This window comes from Raphanus sativus, chromosome 8 (genome assembly GCF_000801105.2).
Source record: "Raphanus sativus cultivar WK10039 chromosome 8, ASM80110v3, whole genome shotgun sequence".
Lineage (NCBI taxonomy): Eukaryota > Viridiplantae > Streptophyta > Magnoliopsida > Brassicales > Brassicaceae > Raphanus > Raphanus sativus.
In genome coordinates, this window is record NC_079518.1 from 15,064,978 (window position 1) to 15,078,860 (window position 13,883).

Sequence of the window (13,883 nt, forward strand, 5' to 3'; positions counted from 1 at the left end):
CTTGAAAGAAAGCTCAGTCTATGACATGAGTATTTATGATGAAACCATGAGCAACCCTAACTTCACATATGATGACGCCCCTCTTGCCATCTGATTCATGTAGCAGACCCTGTTTGTTGACTTAGAAGAGACGACACAACCGATCTTAATGGAGAGCTCTAGGTATCAAACTTATGACCACCTCATTCATTAGCCTGCACAAACACGATTTGCCATGTTCGTTTTTCTTTTTAAAGTTTTACAGCCAGTCGATATAATAACTTAACAAACTCCAGAATAATAGTATGCTTACTTCTTTTGGTTTGCAGGTGTCGTAGGGAGGTTTTGGGTATTAAAACTATTTTCAATAAAGAGAAAGCACTCACCACAATATGACTACCATAAAAATTAAAAGATATATCTCAAATATCTTACTTTTTTATGAACTTACCCAATTTAATATAACTGTAATCTTCATGTTTGGACATGGATAATAGTGGAAATCTTCGTAACTGCAGGGTATTAAGCGTTTGAGTCAGTGTATTTGACGGGGTTGCAATACTCTTTGATGAAAAGAATGGCTGCATTGGGTGTAGAACATAAGTTTGTGGTTGTCACAAACATGTGATTACTAAGAGCCAAACAGGTCCGACAATGTTGTACATGGGACGCATGTTTAAAAGGAAAGGTACTCCGCCATAAAGATACACATAAGTAAATTTCAATATCCGGAGTGAATAATCTTAAAATTGTCTCACCATTAAGTTTCACTAGATTTTTGACCCGCACGTCCGTGCGGGTGTATTTTTTGTAAAAATATATTTTTCATATCAATATTAGAGTTGAGCAAAAAATCTAAATCCAAAATATCTAACTGATCACGATCCATAAAGAAGTACCAAACTCGAACTGAAATTGATTAAATATCCAAATTATTCAAAATTTTGGTACTTAAATAATTGAAACCAAATCTGATCCAAACCGAAATATTTCGGATATCCGAATGTATTTAAAAAAGATTTATATACTTATATATATTATTTCTTTAGATTTAATGTATATAAAAAATCTAGAATATATATGGCACTTTTAGGTTGGTTTAAATAATTGGAAATATATATAAATAGTCAAATGTAAATAAAGTATACTTATACCACCAAAAATACTTAAAATAATTATTGATTCTCTATCCAAATATTTAAATCAAACCAATTTGTTTGTTCAGTTTAGACATTCTGACATATCTTATTCAAATTTATATGTAATATATTATTTTGTTTATATATTTTGAGAAGTATATAATGAATTTTAAAAATAATTTAAATGGGTTATCCAAACTCGAACGAACCCGCAAATATATGAATCGAATCCGAACCAGAATCCAGAAATATCCGAATGTGACTGAATATTTGTTCCCAGAAACCTTTAACCCAAAGAGAACCGAACCAAATCTGAATGGGTACCTAAACACCACCCCTAATTCACAATCAAATTTTTTTCCTAAAAAAAAAAAAAAAAATTCCTATAAAAATAGAGCAAACATATAATCAAAAGTATTTATATGTATTATCATATAAAGAATCACATATATTATATTTTTAAAATTTAATGTAAAATATATAAATCATAATTTAAGTTGGTATATGAAATTTAACTTTGTATTGTATTTTTCTTATTAAAAATATTTTTTAATAATGGTTATATAATCAATAGTATTTTATACGTATTATCATATAAAGAATCACATATATTTATATTTTTATTGATTATATAGGTGGTTTGTATAGCCAACTGAGGATCAATTTGGTTTAGTAATGGTTTTATAATTAGATGAAATATTAATTAGGAAATTGTGTTTCTTGGTTTAATATCAAACCAAAACTCCTGTGAAAATCAATAAATACATTTTTTTTTAAATGATGGACTTGGTCTCACAAGATAGTAGAGGACTGCTAAAATATGATAACGTTTTGATGGGCTGTATAGAAAGATATATATAGTAAACCGAGGATCAATAGGGTCTAGTAATAGATTTATAATCTGATTGACTATTAATTAGGAAATCGTGTGTTGGTTTAATATAATATCAAAACACTGTGTTTTAACACCAGTGGCATGTCATTGTAATTTTTGTGAAAAACTATAGGCTAAGTACAATTTGTACTTCAATTTTAATAGTTTAGATAGCTGACTTTCTTTATTTTTACTATCTTATTTTCCACTATAAGTTTCATAGTTAGGAGCAATCAACTTATTTTAATTGGTGCGGAAGCACATTAGAAATCCAAATTAAACACGATCTATGTTGCTCATCCTCATTTTTAAGTAAACACTAGAACTTGACCCGCACGCCTGTGCGGTTATATATTTCAAAAATATATCTATCTTATTAAATCAGAAACATTACAACTTCTTCTAGATAGATTTTAAAGGTGGACCTCATATATTTAAATTAAATATCTCATTCCTTATATATAATACGTACCATAGTCTAACTTTGCATTGATGTATTTCCTTAAATACAATTCCTCTGTTTGTCTATATTCCATATATGGTTTTCACATTTATTACATGTCGATTTAAATAAGATTTAAATAAGATAGATACTAAGAATACTAAAAAATTTAACCGTATTAGAATTATCTTAACAATTCATTTTAAATTGATCAGTATACTTTCATTGGCCATATTGATTTTATTAGTACGAATAACATTAGGTAGATAAGTCAGAGACACATACATAAAGATATAACTATTCTTTAACTACGTTGGGTCTAATCTACTTTCTAAAAAAAATAACACATGGCTTTATATATTGTATAGAATAAAGTAATATTGTATAGTATTATACTTATACAATAATACTAAAAACAAACCAAACTGAAATATAATATATATCGAAAATGCTTTGAACCATTACACGCAAAATATATTAGACCTCAGAGATAAAATTCACTTTGAAATTATGTAATAATTATTTTAGAAAATTAAACTTCGTAATGTACAAAAAACATAAGTTGTATATCAAATTTTGTGTTACAATAAAAAGACACAACTCGCGCTTGCAAAGTGTTATTTTTACATACGAAAGACAATTTTGATATTGTTCTTTAAACACAAAATTGAATTATACAAACTCGATACTACATAAAACTAAACAATATATTTTAAAAATAAAACCCGTGCGGGTGCACATGGCCTTTGCGAAAATCGTAGATATGTTTATATAATATATAAATATATTATGTTACACATATCTTCATATAAATAATACTCCAATATAAGTTTTGTATGATAAATGTTGAAGATACAAAATATATAGCACTATATATTTTAAATAATATATAAAAAAATTACTTTACGTTATCATAAAATTTAAAAATCAAATTTAGTAATTAAACACATTGCTTATTTAAACACATTAATACACATTTTTATTTATCAAAATTTTATATTAATACACATTGCAATTATGTATAACATTTAGTACAAACAAAGATAAAAAAAAAATTTGACTCCCGCTCGATCGAGCGGGTGATGATCTAGTTACTATTTATTTTTCATGTCAATATCAAAGCTGGATAAAAAAAAATTAAATCTGAAAAACCCAACCGATCACGATCCGAAAGAGTAATACAAATCTCAAACCAAAATTGATTAAATATCCAAATTATTCAAAATTTTAATATTTAGACAACCGAACCATAACCAATTCGAACCAAAGTATTTTGGATATCAAAATGTATGCGGAAAAGATTTACATACTTATATATATTAATTATTTTTAGTTTTAATATAAAAACATCCAGAATATATATGATACTTTTAGTTTGGTTTAAATACTTGAAAATATATAAAATAGTCAAATATAAATATCTAGCATAGTGGAAGTACATTCAAAACACCAAAAATATTTAAAATAATTATTGATTATTGATCTAAAATTTAAACCAAATCTGAAGAACCGATCACGATCCGAAAGAGTAATACCAAACCCGAACCAAAATTGATTAAATATCTAAATTATTTAAAATTTTGATATTTAGACAACCGAAACCATAACCAATTCGAACAAAAGTATTTTGGATATCAAAATGTATCCGAAAAAATTCTTATACTTATATATATTAATTATTTTTAGTTTTAATGTATATAAAAACATCCATAATAAATATGATACTTTTAGGTTGGTTTAAATACTTGAAAATATATAAAAATAGTCAAATATAAATATCTAACATAGTGGAAGTACACTCAAAACACCAAAAATATTTAAAATAATTATTGATTTTTGATCCAAAATTTAAACCAAACCAATTTATATGTTATTATTTTGATTTGAAATATGTATATAAAATTTAAATTTTATTTTATGATTATTTTAGACAAAACAATGTTTTTAGGTAATTAGATTAGCCCATTTGTATATTTTAAAACTGATATACTTTTATCCATGTTTCAAATTTTTAATTTTTTGCATTAGTTTTCAATGAATTATTATTGGTTTTATGATTTTTGTTTTGAAAATTGAACTCTTGAAATTTTTATATTTGATCAAAATAAATAAGGTAATAATACTGTTTAAAAAAATATACTATTTATATTTCAGTTTGTGTTTTTATTTTCACCATAAAAATTTATAAATAAAAAGAATTGTAAATATAGTGACAAAATTGTAAATAAAAAGAAATATAGAAAGAATGTTGTTTAATTTATTGTAAAAACAACGGCTAAATTTTTAAATAAAAAGAAGTATTAAATATGTTATTCATGTTTCTAAACAATTCTCATTTGTTATTAATTTATTGAAAATACAATGGCTAAATATGTAAATAAAAGAAAGTATATATCTCTACTATCCATGTTTCCAAACATATCTCATTTATTTCTGTTATCCTTGTTTCCAAACAATCCAATTGTGTACTTCAACTTTAAGAATATACTAGATCTTGACCCGCCCAACCGGGCGGGTATTTATTTTATGTTTTTAGTTTTTTATTTATGAATGATATATTTGTAATATTTAAATATAAAATTTAGATTGAAAATTAGCATTTGTAGTTATAACTTTTTAGCCGTTGGGTCATAACTTTTTCCAACTCCAAAATCTTAGCATTATTCCTGATTAAAATAATATAGAGATGGGTCATAACTTTTTCCAACTCCAAAATCTTAGCATTATTAATAAAAAATAAAAAAAAAAATATAAATAAATAAAATATATAAACATATTTGAAATTAAAATAATTTTTTTTTTAAAAATCTTACGCCATTGTTGTTTATTTCTATAGTTTGACCTGTGGCCGTATAAATATTTGCTTTCCCTTCAATTTTTTTCTTTGTTCTAATGATAATATATATATATATATATATATATATGTGTGTGTAAGTTAATATGTATTAGATAATTGTTAGTATAACATTTTAAAACAAAAATTTTATTTATTACTTTAAATAATTATATTATGTGATTTTAGTCGTCTATTATATCACAGTGTATCATATAAAAATCTAATATTTATAACTAATTGGATTTATATTATAAAAGTGTTATACTAACAATTTATAAATAAAATATTTTATATTTTATTTATATGATATATAAATTGATTTTGATGTGTGATTTTTATTTTATTATTTTTATTAATAAATATTGAAAAATATTTAATGTTAACAAAAAATCTATAAAGAAATTTATTTTGGTTAAGATTTATTCTATTAAAGAAATCTATTATTTAAATTAGGAAGAGACATTAAATACTTAAATCTATCATTTAAATAAGGAAAAGACAAAGTTCTCTACTATCTTTGTTACCAAACAAATTTTTTTTTAAAGACTCCTATCCCTATTACCAAACAAAACCTTAAAGTACTTCTAATTTAATAAGATATATATATATATATATATATATATATATATATATATGTGTGTATTTTGAAGTTAATTACTCCCTCCGTTTTTTAAAGATACATATTCTAGACTTTTCACATATATTAAGAAATCACATTAAAAATGCATTGATTTTTGTAAAGAACAATTTTCCATAATCTTTAACCAATAAAAATCCAATAAACACAATTAATTTTCTTGAAGTTAACAGATTTTCATTAAATAATACATTGAAAAAGTAAAAAATGTATCTTTTTAAAACAAATTTTTTTCCTAGAACATAGATCTTTAAAAAACAGAGGGAGTAATAAACATTCTTTTTAATATCTCAAACTTATTTGGTTAGTTCCTACTAGATTTTGAGATTCGTATCATAAAACGAATATTAATATATTTAGAGTTGCTTACAAATAGGCATGTTGGATATTGCAAATAGGCATGTTGAATATTGTTTCTAAAGGAAATTTTAATTAATGAAAAATCGACACATTCCAAATTATATATTTGATAGTATATTGAGAAGGAATATTCCATAAATAGGTAAGTGCATATCTATATTATTTCAAAATTGATATGGAGGTGATTGTTTAAATATAGGATCTGGTAATAATTTACAGCAAACCAGGGGATCAAATGCCATCAGAGAAACAAATTTTGGGCTGGAATTTAAACAATTTATTGATTTATTGGTGGTTATGTAAACAGTTAGACTCGAGTTGGTTTATTATATACGTAAACAGGTTGGTTTTATGTAGTAATTAAAATGGAATAAAAGTTGTTGGTCCAACTGAAACCGACGTTTGCTTTAGTTGTAAGGAGTGGTCTAATTGTCATTTTCTAAATATGGATGGATATATTAAGTAATACTAGGTGTTTTTCCTGCACCATGTGCAGTAATAATTTTTTAAATTTAAATTATATTTAACTAAATTTATTATTATTGTTTTAGATTTTGTTATGTTTTCATCAATATTTTAATATAAAAATTTATTTAGCTGAACATAAGATTAGAATAAAAAGAAATTTTGTTTATTTTAAATTATATTTAAGAATACATATGTATATATTTAAAATTATAATTTAGATATATTTTTTATCTGTTTCTTTTGGATAAAATATATTAAATAAACTTATAATAAATTAATAAATAAAATTGAAATACAAGTTGTTCAATTATGAAAAATACAACTAAACACTATTTTGAATGTTTTTTATATTATAAAAAAAACTAATAATATTACGATCAAAGAATTATATTTTTTTGAAAAATTGAAAATATTTTAGTAATAAAATTAAATAATTATTAGAAATAGAATAAAATATTTCCAAAATTTATATTTTTATTATTATATTATTTAATATCATATTTGAATAGATTTACATTAATGATGGTGTATAATCTATTACCATATTTTAAAAAGTTATCAAAAATATTAATAATCATTAAATATAATTTTACATGTCACATTTAGTCATATGACACATCATCATTTCTAAATTGTCATGTCATATTAAATTTGTGAAAATGATTGTAAGATTGACATGTGTCAAAATCACTTCACAAATAATGTATAAATGATTATATTCTGACCCGCCCTTTAAAAGGGCGAATATATTTTTGTTTTTGTATTTGAAAATTTAATTTTTATATTTATTTTTTGTGTAATCATATTTATGTTTAATATTAATTTAATTTGAAAGAATAATCTTTTAGAAAATGAAATACATAGTTGGACATAACATTTATCAATATGTCATATTCTTTTTTAATAAAATATAAATATCATAAATAGAGTTGTTTATATAGTCTACATATTTCATTGTTGTTCATATAGTCTACATATTTTAAATGGTCACATGTTAATACAACACTCAGTCTTACATTTTCAAATCCAACATTTCAAAACAAAATGTCTATATTGCTTAGAATAGATAAAATGAATGACCGAATATATATTTTTTATAATTTATATAACTTAAGGAAAAAAATGTTTTGTTACGTGAAAATTAACGGACGCTGTGTATATATCTAATAGTGGATGTGATAAATTTTCTTTTGGTTAAATCATATTGTACTTTACTTGATCATATTCGTGTTTTTGGTTATTTTTTTCTTTACATTTGTATATTCAAAACAAGTACGTGGATCATCAAGATCCAATAAAATCCAATGGCATAAAAATATGGAGTTAGTTAAACTATTTCTTTTTATGTAAATACTAATAACTATAAGTGCAAAACAAATTGTATTAATATAAGCAAAATTCAAAGTCAATTATACTCACTATTAATGAAATAAGTAACATGTCCAAATTTTAAAATGACAACTTTTTAAGTAGATAAAAAAGTAGAGACTCTAAATTTTACAGCAAAACCGGGGGATAAAAATGCTATCACAGAAACAAATTTTAAGCTGAAATTTAAACAATTTATTGATTTATGGTGGTTATGTAAACAGTTAGACTCGAGTTGGTTTATTATATACGTAAACAGGTTGGTTTTATGTAGTAACTAAAATGGAATAAAAGTTGTTGGTCCAACTGAAACCGACGTTTGCTTTAGTTGTAAGGAGTGGTCTAATTGTCATTTTCTAAATATGGATGGATATATTAAGTAATACTAGGTGTTTTCTTGCACCATGTGCAGTAATAAATTTTTTAAGTTTAAATTATATTTAACTAAATTTATTATTATTGTTTTAGATTTTGTTATGTTTTCATCAATATTTTAATATAAAAATTAATTTAGCTGAACATAAGATTAGAATAAAAAAGAATTTTGTTTATTTTAAATTATATTTAAGAATACAAATGTAGATATTTAAAATTATAATTTAGATAGATTTTTTATCTGTTTCTTTTGGATAAAATATATTAAATAAACTTATAATAAATTAATAAATAAAAGTGAAATACAAGTTGTTCAATTATGAAAAATACAACTAAACACTATTTTGAATGTTTTTATATTATAAAAAAACTAATAATATTACGATCAAAGAATTATATTTTTTGAAAAATTGAAAATATTTTAGTAATAAAATTAAATAATTATTAGAAATAGAAATAAAATATTTCCAAAATTTATATTTTTATTATTATATTATTTAATATCATATTTGAATAGATTTACATTAATGATGGTGTATAATCTATTACCATATTTTAAAAAGTTATCAAAAATATTAATAATCATTAAATATAATTTTACATGTCACATTTAGTCATATGACACATCATCATTTCTAATATGTCATGTCATATTAAATTTGTGAAAATGATTGTAAGATTGACATGTGTCAAAATCACTTCACAAATAATGTATAAATGATTATATTCTGACCCGCCTTTAAAAGGGCGAATATATTTTTGTTTTTGTATTTGAAAATTTAATTTTTATATTTATTTCTTTTTGTAATCATATTTATGTTTAATATTAATTTAATTTGAAAGAATAATCTTTTAGAAAATGAAATACATAGTTGGACATAACATTTATCAATATGTCATATTCTTTTTTAATAAAATATAAATATCATAAATAGAGTTGTTTTATATAGTCTACATATTTCATTGTTGTTCATATAGTCTACATATTTTAAATGGTCACATGTTAATACAACACTCAGTCTTACATTTTCAAATCCAACATTTCAAAACAAAATGTCTATATTGCTTAGAATAGATAAAATGAATGACCGAATATATATTTTTTATAATTTATATAACTTAAAGGAAAAAATGTTTTGTTACGTGAAAATTAACGGACGCTGTGTATATATCTAATAGTGGATGTGATAAATTTTCTTTTGGTTAAATCATATTGTACTTTACTTGATCATATTCGTGTTTTGGTTATTTTTTTCTTTACATTTGTATATTCAAAACAGTTACGTGGATCATCAAGATCCAATAAAATCCAATGGCATAAAAATATGGAGTTAGTTAAACTATTTCTTTTTATGTAAATACTAATAACTATAAGTGCAAAAACAAATTGTATTAATATAAGCAAATTCAAAGTCAATTATACTGACTATTAATGAAATAAGTAACATGTCCAAATTTTAAAATGACAACTTTTTAAGTAGATAAAAAAGTAGAGACTCTAAATTTTACAGCAAACCGGGGGATAAAATGCTATCACAGAAAAAAATTTTAAGCTGAAATTTAAACAATTTATTGATTTATTGGTGGTTATGTAAACAGTTAGACTCGAGTTGGTTTATTATATACGTAAACAGGTTGGTTTTATGTAGTAACTAAAATGGAATAAAAGTTGTTGGTCCAACTGAAACCGACGTTTGCTTTAGTTGTAAGGAGTGGTCTAATTGTCATTTTCTAAATATGGATGGATATATTAAGTAATACTAGGTGTTTTCATGCACCATGTGCAGTAATAAATTTTTAAAATTTAAATTATATTTAACTAAATTTATTATTATTGGTTTTAGATTTTGTTATGTTTTCATCAATATTTTAATATTAAAAATTAATTTAGCTGAACATAAGATTAGAATAAAAAGAATTTTGTTTATTTTAAAATTATATTTAAGAATACATATGTAGATATTTAAAATTATAATTTAGATAGATTTGTTATCTATTTCTTTTGGATAAAATATATTAAATAAACTTATATAAATTAATAAATAAAACTGAAATACAAGTTTTTGAATTATGAAAAATAAAACTAAACACCATTTCAAAAGTTTATATATTATAAAAGAGACTAATAATATTACGATCAACGAATTAAATTTTCTGAAAAATTGTAAATATTTTAGTAATAAAATTAAATAAATATTAGAAATAGAAATAAAATATTTCAAAATTTATACATATTATTTTATTTTTATTATTATATTATTTAATATCATATTTTAATAGATTTACATTAATGATGGTGTATAATCTATTACCATATTTTAAAAGGTTACCAAAAATATTAATAATCATTAAATATAATTTTACATCTCACATTTAGTCATATAACACATCATCATTTCTAATATGCCACGTCATATTAAATTTGTGAAAATGATTGTAAGATTGACATGTGTCAAAATCACTTCACAAATAATGTATAAAGGATTATATTCTTATCCGCCCTTTAAAAGGGCGAATATTTTTTTTTTTTTTTTTTGAAAATTTTAATTTTTATATTTAATTTTTTGCGTAATCATATTTATGTTTAATATTAATTTAATTTGAAAGAATAATCTCTTAGAAAAATGAAATACATAGTTGGACATAACATTTATCAATATGTCATATTCTTTTTAATAAAATATAAATATCATAAATAGAGTTGTTTTATATAGTCTACATATTTCAGGGTTGTTCATATAGTCTACATATTTTAAATGGTCACATGCTAATACAACACTCAATCTTACATTTTCAAATCCAACATTTCAAAACAAAATGTCTATATTTCTTATAATAGATAAAATGAATGACCAAGTATATATTTTTTATAATTTATATAACTTAAAGGAAAAAAAAATTTGTTACATGAAAAGTAATGGACGCAGTGTATATATCTAATAGTGGATGTGATAAATTTTCTTTTGGTTAAATCATATTGTACTTTACTTGATCATATTCGTGTTTTGGTTATTTTTTTCTTTACATTTGTATATTTAAAACAGTTACGTGGGTCATCAAGATCCAATAAAATCCAATGGCATAAAAATATGGAGTTAGTTAAACTATTTCTTTTATGTAAATACTAATAACTATAAGTGCAAAACAAATTGTATTAATATAAGCAAAATTCAAAGTCCATTATACTGACTATTAATGAAATAAGTAACATGTCCAAATTTCAATGACAACTTTTTAAGTAGATAAAAGAGTAGGGACTTTAAATTTTACAGCAAACCGGGAGATCAAATGCCATCACAGAAACAAATTTTAGGCTGAAATTTAAACAATTTATTGATTTATTGGTGGTTATGTAAACAGTTAGACTCGAGTTGGTTTATTATATACGTAAACAGGTTGGTTTTATGTAGTAATTAAAATGGAATAAAAGTTGTTGGTCCAACTGAACCGACGTTTTCTTTAGTTGTAAGGAGCGGTCTAATTGTCATTTTCTAAATATGGATGTATATATTAAGTAATACTAGGTGTTTTCCTGCATCATGTGCAGTAATAAAATTTTTAAATTTAAATTATATTTAACTAAATTTATTATTATTGTTTTAGATTTTGTTATGTTTTCATCAATATTTTAATATAAAATTTAATTTAGCTGAACATAAGATTAGAATAAAAAAGAATTTTGTTTATTTTAAATTATATATAAGAATACATATGTAGATATTTAAAATTATAATTTAGATAGATTTGTTATCTATTTCTTTTGGATAAAATATATTAAATAAACTTATAATAAATTAATAAATAAAACTGAAATACAAGTTTTTCAATTATGAAAAATACAACTAAACACTATTTCGAATGTTTGTATATTATAAAAGAAACTAATAATATTACGATCAAAGAATTATATGTTTTGAAAAATTGAAAATATTTTAGTAATAAAATTAAATAATTATTTGAAATAGAAATAAAATATTTCAAAATTTATACAATATTATTTTATTTTTATTATTATATTATTTAATATCATATTTGAATAGATTTACATTAATGATGGTGTATAATCTATTACCTTATTTTAAAAGGTTACCAAAAATATTAATAATCATTAAATATAATTTTACATGTCACATTTAGTCATATGACACATCATCATTTCTAATATGTCATGTCATATTAAATTTGTGAAAATGATTGTAAGATTGACATGTGTCAAAATCACTTCACAAATAATGTATAAAGGATTATATTCTGACCCGCCCTTTAAAAGGGCGAATATATTTTTGTTTTTGTATTTGAAAGTTTTAGTTTTTATATTTAATTTTTTGTGTAATATATTTATTTTTAATATTAATTTAATTTGAAAGAATAATCTCTTAGAAAATGAAATACATAGTTGGACATAACATTTATAAATATGCCATATTATTTTTTAATAAAATATAAATATCATAAATAGAGTTGTTTTATATAGTCTACATATTTCAGGGTTGTTCATATAGTCTACATATTTTAAATGGTCACATGTTAATACAAACTCAATCTTACATTTTCAAATCCAACATTTCAAAACAAAATGTCTATATTGCTTAGAATAGATAAAATGAATGACCGAGTATATATTTTTTATAATTAATATAACCTAAAGGAAAAAAGTTTTGTTACATGAAAAGTAATGGACGCAGTGTATATATCTAATAGTGGATGTGATAAATTTTCTTTTGGTTAATGATGGTGTATAATCTATTACCATATTTTAAAAGGTTACCAAAAATATTAATAATCATTAAATATAATTTTACATGTCACATTTAGTCATATGACACATCATCATTTTTAATATGCCATGTCATATTAAATTTGTGAAAATGATTGTAAGATTGACATGTGTCAAAATCACTTCACAAATAATGTATAAAGGATTATATTCTGATCCGCCCTTTAAAAGGGCGAATATATTTTTGTTTTTGTATTTGAAAATTTAATTTTTATATTTATTTTTTTGTGTAACCATATTTATGTTTAATATTAATTTAATTTGAAAGAATAATCTCTTAGAAAATGAAATACATAGTTGGACATAACATTTATCAATATGTCATATTCTTTTTTAATAAAATATAAATATCATAAATAGAGTTGTTTTATATAGTCTACATATTTCAGGGTTGTTCATATAGTCTACATATTTTAAATGGTCACATGTTAATACAACACTTAATCTTACATTTTCAAATCCAACATTTCAAAACAAAATGTCTATATTGCTTAGAATAGATAAAATGAATGACCGAGTATATATTTTTATAATTAATATAACCTAAAGGAAAAAAGTTTTGTTACATGAAAAGTAATGGACGCAGTGTATATATCTAATAGTGGATGTGATAAATTTTCTTTTGGTT